A 13,325-nucleotide genomic window follows, 5' to 3' on the forward strand; every position below is an offset into this window, starting at 1 on the left:
TTCTTTGGATTTCTTTGATTTTTTTCAAAGGTAAGAAAATGTCCCACCCCCCCCTTTTTTTTTTTTTTTTTTTAAAGCCACTGGGCTGCAGATAAATGTTACAACTCCTGAGAGTGCCCATTATAAACAGCTGACTTCCCATGACACTGGAATATCTATTAGAACGTGCTCTGTCCTTAAAATAGTCACAGATTCAGCTTCTGTGCACAAGTTTGATTTGGGAAGTTCAAAGTTTTATGAATCTGGATGATGCGGGTGATCACTTGGACATAAACAAGTGTTTGCCCAAATCAGTCCTTAGAACAGAATCCCATTGTTTCTTTTTCACAGACATAAGAGATGGAAGCAACTGATAAGGCAACACTAGGGTTACCATATTTTAATTTAAAAAAAGGAGGACACTCCAAGGGGCCCCGCCCCAACTCTGCTCCCAGCCCCGCCCCTTCCCCAAAGTCCCCGCCCCAACTCTGCCCCCTCCCCTGAACGCTCTGCTCTGAATCAAATGTTCGCGGGAAGCCTGAAACAGGGAGGCAGCAGGTAAGCTGGGGTTGGGGCTGGGGCTGGGGCGGGGCGCGGCGCGGCCCAGTCCGGCCCCCCCGGCCAAGCGGCACCCTCTGGCGGCCGGTCGGCCCAGGCCAAGAGGCTCTGGCCCCAGCATCTCCCGCCCGGCTCGGCTCGGGCCCTGGAGCGCCGGCCCTGGTTCCGGCCGAGCGGCTCCGGCCCGCCCTGGCCCCGGCGGCCCCAGCAGCCCCGGCCGAGCACCGCCGGCCCCAGCGGCTCCGGCCCCCGGCCAAGCACTGCTGGCCCCAGCGGCTCCGGCCCGGACCCAAGCCCCACGACCCCTCCCTCCCTATTTTCCCTACATGTCCGGCTTTTTGGGATTTCCTCCCGGACGGAGATTTGAGGCCCAAAAAGCCGGACATGTCCGGGAAAATCCAGACGTATGGTAACCCTAGACTCTTTCCAGTGCGGATTTGTTCCTTACAGTCTGTCCCCAAATGCTTTATCTAGTCCAACTTTAATTGACCAAAAGACTGGTCATTCCACCATTTTCTTTGGGAGACTATTCTACAACATAATAGATCTCATATTAGGAGGTTTTCCCATATATTCAGCAACATTTTTCTTTGCTTAGTTTCATTTATATTTGTCTCTGCCCTAGTAAGTTTTCTTTGCCTTTTGAGACCTTTGTTTTAGGGCTTGTCTTCACTGGAGAAGTATATCGAGTTAGAACATGGCCTCACGGGTGGTGGGTGAACTATGGGTTCAGGGAAACTAGCCCCCAGCCTGGCCTGCCCCTTCTGCCTGAGGCCCTGTCCCTCCCACCCTCCTTCCCCTGCTGAAGCCCGAGCGCACCCAGCCCTGGAGTGCTAGGTGGGCAGCGTGCATCCCCCAGCCCCAGGGCACTGGGCAGGCAGGTGGCAGCGCCCAGCATAGCCTGGCATAGCCTTCCCCAGCCTACGATATGCGCCGCCCATGCATGACCCTAATTATCAACTAATACAAAGCTGACCTTGACTCTGCAGTCAGTGTACACAGGAACAAATTATGCTCAACATCCTGTCAATTGAGATTTTTGCCTTTATTTATTTTATATGAAAAAAATCTCAATCTGTGTCTGGGAAATCAGAAATGCAGACAATAGCAGAAAGTGCTATTTCCATTAAACCATATGGTAATAACTCTATGGGCATTTGCATGCCTATTGCTTGAGAGAAATCATAAGGCTGGACAACCAAGATTCCTGAGCAAAATGCTATTTGTAATAAGTTGTATTCAGTGTTGTTGTAGCTGTGTTGGTCCCAGGACATTAGGGGTCCCAGGTGGGTGAAGTAATATCTTTTACTGGACCAACTTCTGTTGGTGAGAGAGACAAGCTTTTGAGTTGATGACACTGTCCACAATTACAAAGTCCTCACCAACAGTCAGAAGAAAAAACAACCATCTGAATGGACACTCCACAGCAGATGAAACCATGCTCTGATCATTACATTGATTGCTTTCTGGAAAAAAATTGACTGTGAAATCCTTAACAAACATCAGATCCTCCACAATCTCTTCACTGCTGAGAGGACAGCTAAACAGTCCCTGAAATCCAACCACCAGATCGGAATGAAACCAGTAGACAAAAGAGGTGCCATCATAGTCCTCAACCATGATGACTATGTTAATGAAGCCAACCAACAACTCTCCCACACCATCTATTATAAAGAACTCAAAGAAGACACCACACCACAATTTACTTAGGAATTTAAGGATATCATCAAATCCTTCCCAAAACAACTCCAAGAGAAACTCTACAATCTCATTCCCCATGAAGCCACCCCAGGGAGCTTCTACACTTCCCAAAATACACAAACAAGGGAACCCAGGCAAACCCATCATATCTGGCCATGGCACTCTTACGGAAGATCCTGCCAGAACAACAGATGCAAAACCTGCACACAAACCTCCACTTCTACCATGATCAACACCGCTCACAACACACCTTTCAAGACCCCTGAGTCCTCCACATGCCTATCACGACATGTCATGTACCTCATCCAGTGCACTAACTGCCCCAATAAAAACTATGTGGGTGAAACCAGACAACCATTACACGCTCAGATTAACTCATATAGCAAAATGATAGAAGACAGAAACACCATATCACCTGTTGGTAAACAATTTGACTTCTCAGTCCTCATCCTCAAAGGAAACCTGCACAACACCTTCAAAAGATGAGCCTGGGAGCTTAAATTCATAACTTTGCTGGACACTAAAAATCATGGACTGAATAGTGACACCTGGTGTATGGCTCATTACAACAATGTATAATCCATAAGACACCCCCCCCCCCAGCTTTCCTGCCCCCATGACTGCAGAGGTGTTAATAGGCCACTTCACCTTGACTGGTCCTTTGAAATGTGTGTTAATTACTTATGCTAAACAATCTGTTCCACCCTGTATTCAGCTGTAACACTGAATACATTTCCCAGACCTGAAGAAGAGCTCTGTGTAAGCTGGAAAGCTTGCCTCTCTCACCAACAGAAAGTTGAGCCCATAAAAGATATTACCTCACCCACCTTGTCTCTCTCTCCTTTGTAATGTGTTCATCTATGAATGTAGACTGTGCTGTTTGTGCTGATGGACTCCTGCCTGTTGTTCTAGGATTTATCTTTTTGAAAAGCTGAAAAGGTTTCTATCCTTTTAAACCGTGCAAATGAGGCCACCAACCTATACATTTTAAAATACAGCAGGTATACCAGGAAAACAATGGGCTTTCCCTGGTAATGAACCATTAGACTCCTTTGCATCAGAATGGCATCTCCAAAAAGCAGGATGTAGTCTTGCAACAGTACCTCTAGCCACTCCACTGCTTTAGTTATTAAATAATGGGGACCTGTCTGGTTTGCAATCCAAGACCAAATCTGAGAAAGCCAGTGTAAATCAAGCAAAGCGGAAAGGACTTAGTCTTCTGTTAGTCTTAAAGGTGCCACAGGACCCTCTGTTGCTTTTTACAGATTCAGACTAACACGGCTACCCCTCTGATACTTAATCTTCAGTGTGGTAGTCATTGGGAAATATCAATCATTTCAGCAGACCAGCTTGAAGGAACAGGAATGAAAGTCATGCGAGGTCCATTTCTGTCCACTGGAATATATGCAATTGGCTTCAGGTCAAATAAAAATAGAATACGAGCAGAGGCAGCCACCCATCAACAGTGAACCGGGGAAGAGGGAATATGTCATTTGTGGCAGAAGACAGCTGTAACAGTCCAAGAAGATTTGAAATGACAACCAAATGTACGGTAAATGTATTCTGTTTATTTCAAAATAAAAGAGCCTCAAATCATGTAGAATCTTAAAAGCCAATTCGTAATACACTATGTAGAATATGTTTTGCATTCAAAATGGCTTCAATAGAATAAACTTTCTGAATAATATGTTAGTGATTATCACTGTTTTTCACATTTTACCAAATTTTACCAATTGTTTTTCAAATTTTACCAGAATAAAGCAGGCATTGACCAGAAGAATCTTTAATGTCAGGAAGGACGTGCTTTGCTTTCTGAGGAATCAGGCTTGTAAGGATCCTGATAATGAGATATCTATTTTCATAACATTATGCAGATGTAATTCAGTATCCAGAAGAAATACTGCACACTTATGTTAGAAAAGTGTATGAAATATATCGCAAAGGGTTCTTATCGAAGCCCCCTGTTTTATATCTGTGATTTCTATAATGAACTCAGAAGTTGGCTTTCATAATGTCAATCCTGTTCTTAAAAAGGGGGCGGGGGGAAGAGCATCCATGTTAGCATAGTGGGATGTGTGTGGTGGTTGGTAAGCACACTGACATATACTGTAGGTACCCAATATTTGTATTACTGTAATGCGCAGAGGTTCCAATCAGGTTTAAGACCCCATTCTGCTGTATCAACATCAGACCTGGTCCTTTCTTTGAGCTATTTACAATCTAACAGTCATTTTATTTTTCTCTCCTCTTTTATTTGCTTTTATTATCATGCAGAATTTTCACCATGTATAATTCAACATTTGTTAATTGCTCTTTGCACTCAAATCCAATGTATTACTTAACAGCAACTGAGAATCTCCAAATTTAGGTCCCAGTCTTACACTGATTGTATGCAGGTACACTGAAGCACATGTGTATAGGCCTGGCTAGACATGAGTAATTAGACATGGGTAAGGTCTCATTTCTTGGGAGACAGGATTAGGGACGTAAATGGATCAGTAGGCTGGAAACAGACTGTGCTAAAATAGGTAAATGGCTCAGTAAGCTAAGAGGCAGAACACCCAGAGGACCATTTACAATGGACAAAATAAGCTGGAACATAAGATGAGGCAAAGAGTAAGTCGTAGATGGACAGTGCATGGACAGAGAATGCTGTACAGGACTTGGTTCCTACAAAGGAACCAAGCCAATCCCAAAACGTGTGATGCAATGTATAGTAAGTGCAAGGTAATCTGGAAACGTATATAAAGAAAGAGGTTTTCAGTGTGATTTTGCATGTGGTATGCCCTATACCCACCTCTACGCTTGAGTCTGATCAATTCAGTGTAACTTTGCTGAATGCCAAATAAAAATACCTGAGTGACAAAATCTGGAGTCAAACTGATTTCTTGGGAAGCTGAGTGGAAAGAGATCTTAGGAGGAAATTCCAGCTGTGTGCAGACTCCCATTGACAATAATGGCACTGTGTGCAGATACAGTGGAATGTCAATATACATTCAATTTCTGTATAAGGGCCTTATTGCCTCCATATAGCTACACTCTTGAAGCTTTAGGGATTTCCACATTAAAAAGCAATTTGACCTTAATTAGGATTGTGTGTCTTAACATGGTGTCCACAGCTATATAAAGGAGACCAACATATATTGTCATCAGATTGATTGTCATGGTTATTAAATTTGAATATTTATATTATAATAGTGCATAAAGCCCCAAATTGTGGGCTGAGCACTATACAAACACATATAAAAAGAGACAGTCCTTGCACTGGAAAGCATATGCTCTAAAAGACACAGGAACGGACAAAAGGTTAACAGACACACAAATAAATCCGGGACAGACACGATTTTGTTTAAAAAAGTTCATAAGCATTCAAAAGTTCAGAAATATTTAAAAAAAAAATCATTTCTCATGACATTCTAGTATTTCCTGCTGCCAGTCAGTCTAGGAATACTGCAACAGCAGCTCCCTGTGTAGGTGCTTTGCTAATGTTCCTATCCAGAATTCAGAAATGCAGAGGCGTGGAAAATTAAAAAGTATTTTTTTAATGAAATATCTCCAGAAATCTCTGTTAATGGATTTTATTAAGCATTATTTATCCCAAAAGAAGAGCGAGGATCACTTAATCCAAAAGAGACTGCAGCACTGATTTATGTGACTAACCTTTAAATCCAGACAACAACACTAACTACATAATACACTCAAGACTACATGAAGACTCCACAGTTTTAAAGGGATGGATTTACACAGAGACTTGATGAAATATCCCTTGGGCACTTCCACAGACCTGGTGGAATGGGCACAAAGACCTTACAAGACAGTTTCTTTGTAACAGGTCACACTACATTCAACAGTTTGCAGAAACACTACTGAATATTAGTTGTCTTTTGGAGCAACACCAATACACCAGATTGAGAAGAAGTGATTTGAAAAATACCTCACAATAAAAAAGCTAAGGACCCACTCCTCATCCATTTTATGAAAGGTATTTCTCCTCTGAAAGACTCTGAATGTTGGAACAGCCATGCTTGGCCTTCTGAAGAAGGAGATACAAACCAGCAGCCTTAGGCCTGGTCTACACTGGGGGTGGGGGGGCGCCTTAGAGTACTTACTGCGGTGTCTTCACTGTGGTAGGTCGACTGCTGATGCTCCCCTGTCAACTCCGCCTACGCTTCTCGCTCCGGTGGAGTACCGGAGTCAACGGGAGAGCACTAGGTGGTCAATTTATCACGTCTTCACTAGATGTGATAAATCAACCCCTGCTGGATTGATCGCTCCGGAGGTAAGTGTAGACATGCCCTTAGACAGTTGTCAGGAGTAAAGCTTCTCAAAATCTTCTCCTATTACTTTTTCCTTCCTATAGCTGACAACTAGGATGGAAATGATCAAATATTGTAATCCCCTTTTTTTGCCTATTGCTTTTTTCAAGGATTCATTGGCCTGAGCTTTTGTATCCATCCGAATACAGCCAAGTGCAAAGCTCCTAGGCAGTGAAGGAGGAAAGTGTTTCATTTTTTAAAACAGCTCTCTGCTTCCTTTGCATTTTAGGTAGGAAACCTTTAAGGGGAAAGAATCAAAATGCATATTTCAGTCTTAACTCATTCAGGTGTTTTCTAGATATAAACTGAAGTACAAATATACACGTGTAGAACACAGGCATTTATCTAGGCCAGATTTTCAGAGCATTTTTTGACATCTACAGTGTCTGACAACTTAACAGTTTAGCCCTGCAGTTATTGCAATTCCAATGTATTTGCCAAAATAGCATGCTTACTGCACGTAGTTTCATTCATGATATAGGAGAGACTTGTCTGGCTGTTCCCAAAGGGGGCAAGTTGAGGAAGAATTTCCCCCCCTTTATTATTGTTATTTATAAGTGGTAGCAAAGAAAATATGCTAGGCATTGTACTGATATATAGGAAGACAAAGTACTTGCCCAGAAGAGCTTACAAGACAAGAAACAGACATTGGGTGGAGGACAGGTATATAATGTACAAGCAAAGTGGCCATAGGGGTGAGAAGGGAAGAGGAGTGTGGGACTAAATGTTAGAAAGTCGGGAGATCTAGAGAAGGAGGGAGAGAAGCACAACGGGCAAGAGAGTGAGGCAGGACAGCTGAATTGTAGCAAGAGTACAAGAGGGTTTGAATGAAGGGAGACCAGCAACCAACAGTAATCGAAGAGCAAATGGGGAAAAACAAAATCCAGAGACCAACTTTCAGAACTGAGTGAATGATGTCAGGGTGTGGAGGTTCCTCTCAGCTGCAGCTGTTGCTCCCCTCATAGAGGGGGAGAAAGAGAATGTGGATAGGCCTGGTGCCCTAGACAGGTCCCTTTCAATCTTGCTGAGAATGGGGAGGCTGGATAGCCCTGATTTACATTGTGTGCCTTCAGCTCATATGGTGCCATTGGATGCTCTGGGGAAGGAGTCTTACAGATCTAGAAACAGATTCCATAATCAGGTCCATGCAAGTTCCTTCCTGCTACAGCTGTTGTTCCCCATGGGTGTCTCTAGGTCTAGTGTGTGTGGGAACTAAAATGCCCTGATTTTATATTTATCTGTATGCCTACCTATGTCATTACATTACAAATAGTGCCATGTACCTTTGTCCTAGGTCAGTGTTTTCAGTCTGAAAACTACGAAATAGTGATTTTCCCCTTACAACACTCTGTGTCTGCTTCTGATGTGGAACTCTGAGATTTTAATGGTGAATTTGTGGTTACAGCATGAGACTGGGAGTCAGGAGATCTAAGCCCTATTACTGGAACAACAGACATGTTGTATGACATTGTTCAAGTCCCCATAGTTCTATGCCTTAGTTTGCTCATTTGTACAAAAATGAGGCCAATAACACTTATCTATTTCACAGGGATGTTTTCAGCCTTAGATGGAAGGAGATTCTTCAAAGGCACATGAACCTTATCCAAAGCCCACAGAAGTCAATGGGAATCTTTCCATTGACTTCAATGTGCTTTGGATCAGACCCTATATTCTGTAAGCATGAAGGATTAGCAGTAATGGTAGTAATCTTTGATATAACCTATTAGGAAGCCAAAGTATAGCATTAATATTTTTCCATTTTCCCCACAGTAGTTTTGACAATCTCTCGTGTAAATCAGAATTTTCAGTCAGAAAAACTTATATCACAGTGTAAATATTTTATATATAAACTAAATGCAAAAATACTATGTCAATGCAATGTTAATGTTGCACAATTTAAAGTGAAAAAAGAAAAAAAATCATGAAATGAAAAAGTTAAGCTTCCTACAGCAACATTAACCCTGCTACATTCCTGTAATCAGAACTGTGTGGCTGGACTCATACAGGATAGGATCCATATTGAGTTGTTTGCTTTTTCTTAGTAAAGGTGTTGCTTATTCTACCAACATATTAAAACACAAGCTATAAGAAAGACCACATGTAGTGCAAATGAAATGTATACTGAAAGTTGCAGAGCGTGACTGATTTAGTGACAGAGCAATGAAATATTGCAGTGTGCATGAAGCAAAACCTGTGGGAACTGGGCATATTATGGAAAGAAAGAAGTCAGCCACCCATGCAAAATTACCCCTATTGGCCAGCTGAGAACTGACAATGAAGTCAACTGTAAAGGCAGCTGAGACCAGCAGACTTTCCCTAATTAGAATATTAAAAGGAGGAGGAGGGAAAAAGAATAATCTGTATATACAAACACAGATAGATATCTATGTTCTACATAAAGCAACTAGCATTGCATTAGCAATCATTTATGTACCAGTATATCTTAGCTAAATATTTCAGTATGATAAAGGTTATGATCATTTATTTCCCCCAAATCTCTATGTTGGAACCTAAGCAAAAATGCAGATAGTTTCAATGTTCTGCATATTATTGTTGATTCCCAAAGAAACTGTATAGCTCTTGTAACCCCAGTCAGATACCCATGCATGAGCTGACCTTGGGCAGAGGGCAGAGGAAACTACACAGGTTTAGTCGCAAACACAGAACTGCATGCTATTGCCTTTCATTCTCAGGCAATGTTGAAGGTAAACTAGAATGAAGCTGTAGTATTTCTAAATTAATATTACACGAGAATCTCATCATATTAGCATTTTTCACAGCACTGCAACATTACAGATTTATCCTATTGCTCTTTTCCACACATTTATCTAATCTGCTTTAGCGGGTTGGAAAGCCAGACAAACAAATGATGAACAGGTATAGCCCTAATTGCATCCCTACTAAAAATCAAAACGCCAGAGGGATCACGACATGACATGGGCACCCATCACCCCTGAATTTTATATAATGTGATTACTTGTGCTTGGGGATCAGGGTAGTTCAGCTGGAAATATTGCTGAGAAAATGTAAGCAAAAGGCAACTGCATTGCTCTTATTGCATATGTATGGAAAGAGTATACACCTCACCGTCCAAGGCTTTAACTGTAGCAATCTGTTAAGGGGAACCTTCTACATTTCTAAAATAATGTTTTTTGCTTGTTTTAACTGAGGGAATGTTCCTCAGCCAGACACGTCTTTACTTTTTAAAACTGCTTTAGTAACCATGGTCTCAATACCTAATGATAAAATATTTATTTGTCAGTTCGCTTGGTGCTTTACAAAATCCAGTTGGAGACACGGTATCTGCCCCAAAGAATTTACCTACAGATTCCTTGGCTGTTACTGTATATCTTACAGATGGTAACAATTGTGAAGCTTCATCTGTGGCAAGCTCTCTAGAATTAAAGCTAAAATGTATTCATCGAAACTTGTGAAACTGGATACAGCTTTTGGTTCTTATTCTGACAAAATTTAGACAGTCCCATTTAGAAACACATTATACCAAAAATAAGATTCATAAGCATGGGCCTAGTTTGGGCAGGGAGGAGGAGCTTGTCCCCACAAACTGCAAGCCTCAAACAGGCATCACATTTGCCTCCCCTCATTGGCCTGACTGTAGCTCCCCCCCCCCGCCAGAAGTTAAACTACGCCTAAGCTCATAAAACTGTGTCTTTGAATTTAGTTAAAGAAAATTTAGTTTTGAGTAAGAAATTGGAGGCACTGGAGAATAGCTAGTAGAGGTAACCTTCAAATTTTGAGCATATTAAAAACAAGCTGGAGTGGAAGAAACTTCTTAGTCATTGAAATGCTACCAGAAGAAAAAAGAAAAAAAATTTCAAAGGAGGATTAAGTTTAAGTATTCAGAATTCTGTGTTTTAATAAGAAAAATTCTGCTTTAGAAGAGTGTTGAAATGTACTGCTAAAAGAACCATCAAAGTAAATCGCTTTTTGAATCTGGACCACATACTTGACAAATGCAACATAGGGTTTTTTCCCCCTAAGGCCGGGGGAAGAGGATGTGCTTTTCCTTTTTTGTTTCTTTATCATATATAAAAAGAAGATTTTAAAGATTTAAACAACAAAACAACACATCAAAATTTGACCCTGAGAGTTTAATATTGTGTCTCTTACATATGTTCAAAGTCCTATTTGATATTGTTATGACTAAGGCTGTGGATTAAAAGAGGATGGGGATTAAGGAAAGGAAGCATAAATGGCATGTAAAATCTTTTACGGGGATTGTGTTTAAGTCTTTTTTCTAAATTATTGTTTACTATAGTATTCTCATGGGAATTTTTTCTATCCCTTTTCATAATTAAACTATACTTCTTATGGTGTGATTATATGGAAATAATAAAGTTAAAATGTATAACTAGATTGCCAAATCACACAGAGTTTACATATACATATATATTACTAATAGTATCTAATCATATGTTTGGACACATTATTAAGGAGAGTTTTGACGTGTTATGCTTATATGCAGGTCACTTCAATTTTTACTTTTGGTGTGCTAGCTTTGCTAACTGTCTTGTTAAAAATAAATTATTTTGGGGATGAAGAGTTGTTAAATATTGCTATTATCTGTGAATGATGTCAGCCCCAGCCAGCATATGTTGTGAGCTAATAAAGATTAATTAAGTTTCCACAAATAGACTTTTATTTCAAACACATGCAAACAGTCATATTTATAACTGAATGAAACTTTATAAATACAGGGAAAAGAACCTTTGAAGGGGAGAGAACAGTCATTTTAATTTCACAAACACACACACCAACCATCTCTCTCACAGGCCAGTGTATGTGTGACTGTGATTGCCTGAACTCTCCCCCGGAGGGTGGAATGGTAGGGGTAGTGCAGCAGCTCCAGATGGCACATGGAATGTGCGTGACGGTGTGTGTAAGGAGCAGGGACGTCCCTCACTATTCTGGGGCCCTACTCAGCCCGCCCATGGGGGGTGGCGGGGAGGGGCAAACCTCTGTGGGGGGGGGGGGAGGGCTGGCTTGGAGGGCAGGGGGGAACCACCCCCCAGCACTCACCGGTGACGTGGCTGGGGCCAGGTCGCTGCACTTCCCGTCGCCGGTGAGTGCAGGCCCGGCCCTGCTGCAGTCCTCAGGGGATTGGGGGCGGGGCTGGGGTGGAGCAGGGGCGGGGGCCATGGGGAAGAGGCGGGGCTGGGGCTGGAGCAGCATGCAGCTGGGCAGGGCACCAGGAAATTTGGTGCCCCAAATTTCCTGGTGCCCTACACAGCTGCGTACTTTGCATATCGGTAGGGACGGCCCTGGTAGGGAGGGGCCAGAATGCGGTTCTCTATGGGCTGCAGAGGGAGGTGAGAATGGTTCTGTTGAACCTGAAGGTCAACAAGAGTCCCCAGCATGTCTGTTTGCTCCTTGAGAAGTACTAACATCTCTTGCTGCACGTCTGTCTCCTTTTCCTCTGCTTTTCTCCTCTCCAACCTATCCCTGTCCATTCTGTCTGCAAGGGTGATCCTCCAAGCCATGTGCTCAGTATCCAAAGCACCAGAGGCATGCAGGATCTCTTGGAACATGTCATCCCTCATGCTCTTCCTTCTCCTCCTTATCTGGCTGAGCTGCTCCACTGTTGTGGATGTAGAGACCCTCCAGGCTCCTCTTCCTTGGGATTCATGGTGCGGCCCGGAGGAGGAGAGGGCGAATTGGGACAATAACGGGGGGGAGGGAGTAGCTCACAGGCATGAGTATACGCAGATAGGGCAATTGAACTGAACACTGGCACCGTTTTCCACAGGCAGTGGTGATTTTAGCTGATATCTCACTCATGAGGGTAATGGAGGCTAAAAGGGAAAAGCTGCTGCATGAGTCCAGCTGCAGACCGGGTCCATATGCTGCTAGCTTGCAAATGGTGCCTGCTGAAGTAATTGCTGAATGGCATGGGAAAGTGTCTTACCGCGGTGGACGAAATAAGGCAGCCCTCCCCAGAATTTTTTGTCAGAGGATTGCAGACTACCTTCAGGAAAGTTTCCTCGAGATCTCTATGGAGGATTCATGAGATATCCTGGTGCACAAACAGGTTCTGCAGGGCCCCCTCTGTCTTACAGTACAGGAGAATGAGAAGCAGATAGCAACTCTACCTCTACTGGTTATTTCACTACCTCTTCTAGCATGATTAAAAAAGAGTAAATGAACACGTGTCCCTACGATATCAAAGCAAACTGCATACTTACCAGAGGTTACTTCCCCTGCAGCAGGCTTGCCAGTACTGAACTGTAGGGACTGGCTCAACTGTTCCGGAGTCAAAAACAGGTCCTGACTCGCTGCGCCACTGGATCCCCTAGTCGCCTGTCCCCCATACTCCTCCTCCTTCTCTTCCTCATCCAACACCTTCTCCTCACTGTTCACTCTGGGAACCTGTGACTCCACTCCCCCGAAGTCGCAATGGGGTTAAATTGCAGCAAGGACGGTTTAGGGTGGACATTAGGAAAAACTTTCTAACTGTCAGGGTGGTGAAGCACTGGAATAAATTGCCTAGGGAGGCTGTGGAGTCTCCATCATTGGAGATTTTTAAAAGCAGGTTAGACAAACACCTGTCAGGGATGGTCTAGATCAGGGGTGGGCAAACTATGACCCCCAGGCCACATCCGGCCCACGGGACCATCCTGCCCGGCCCTTGAGCTCCCGGCCTCTCCCCTACTGTCCTCCCTCCCCCGCAGCCTCAGCTCGCTGTGCTACCAGTTCTCTGGGCAGCGCGGCTGCAAGAGCCGCCAGCCTGCTCCGGTGCTCTAGAGTGTGCCA

General features: G+C 43.2%; 1 protein-coding gene across 1 annotated transcript in view; it reads right to left on the bottom strand.

The window, feature by feature from the left end:
* IQCK (IQ motif containing K) overlaps positions 1 to 13,325 on the bottom strand; it is a 93,507-nt gene that overhangs the window by 48,692 nt on the left and 31,490 nt on the right. The gene's annotated exons all lie outside the window — the stretch shown is intronic.

This window comes from Terrapene carolina, unplaced genomic scaffold (assembly GCF_002925995.2).
Source record: "Terrapene carolina triunguis isolate 2854851 unplaced genomic scaffold, T_m_triunguis-2.0 Scaffold93, whole genome shotgun sequence".
NCBI classification, from domain to species: Eukaryota; Metazoa; Chordata; order Testudines; family Emydidae; genus Terrapene; species Terrapene triunguis.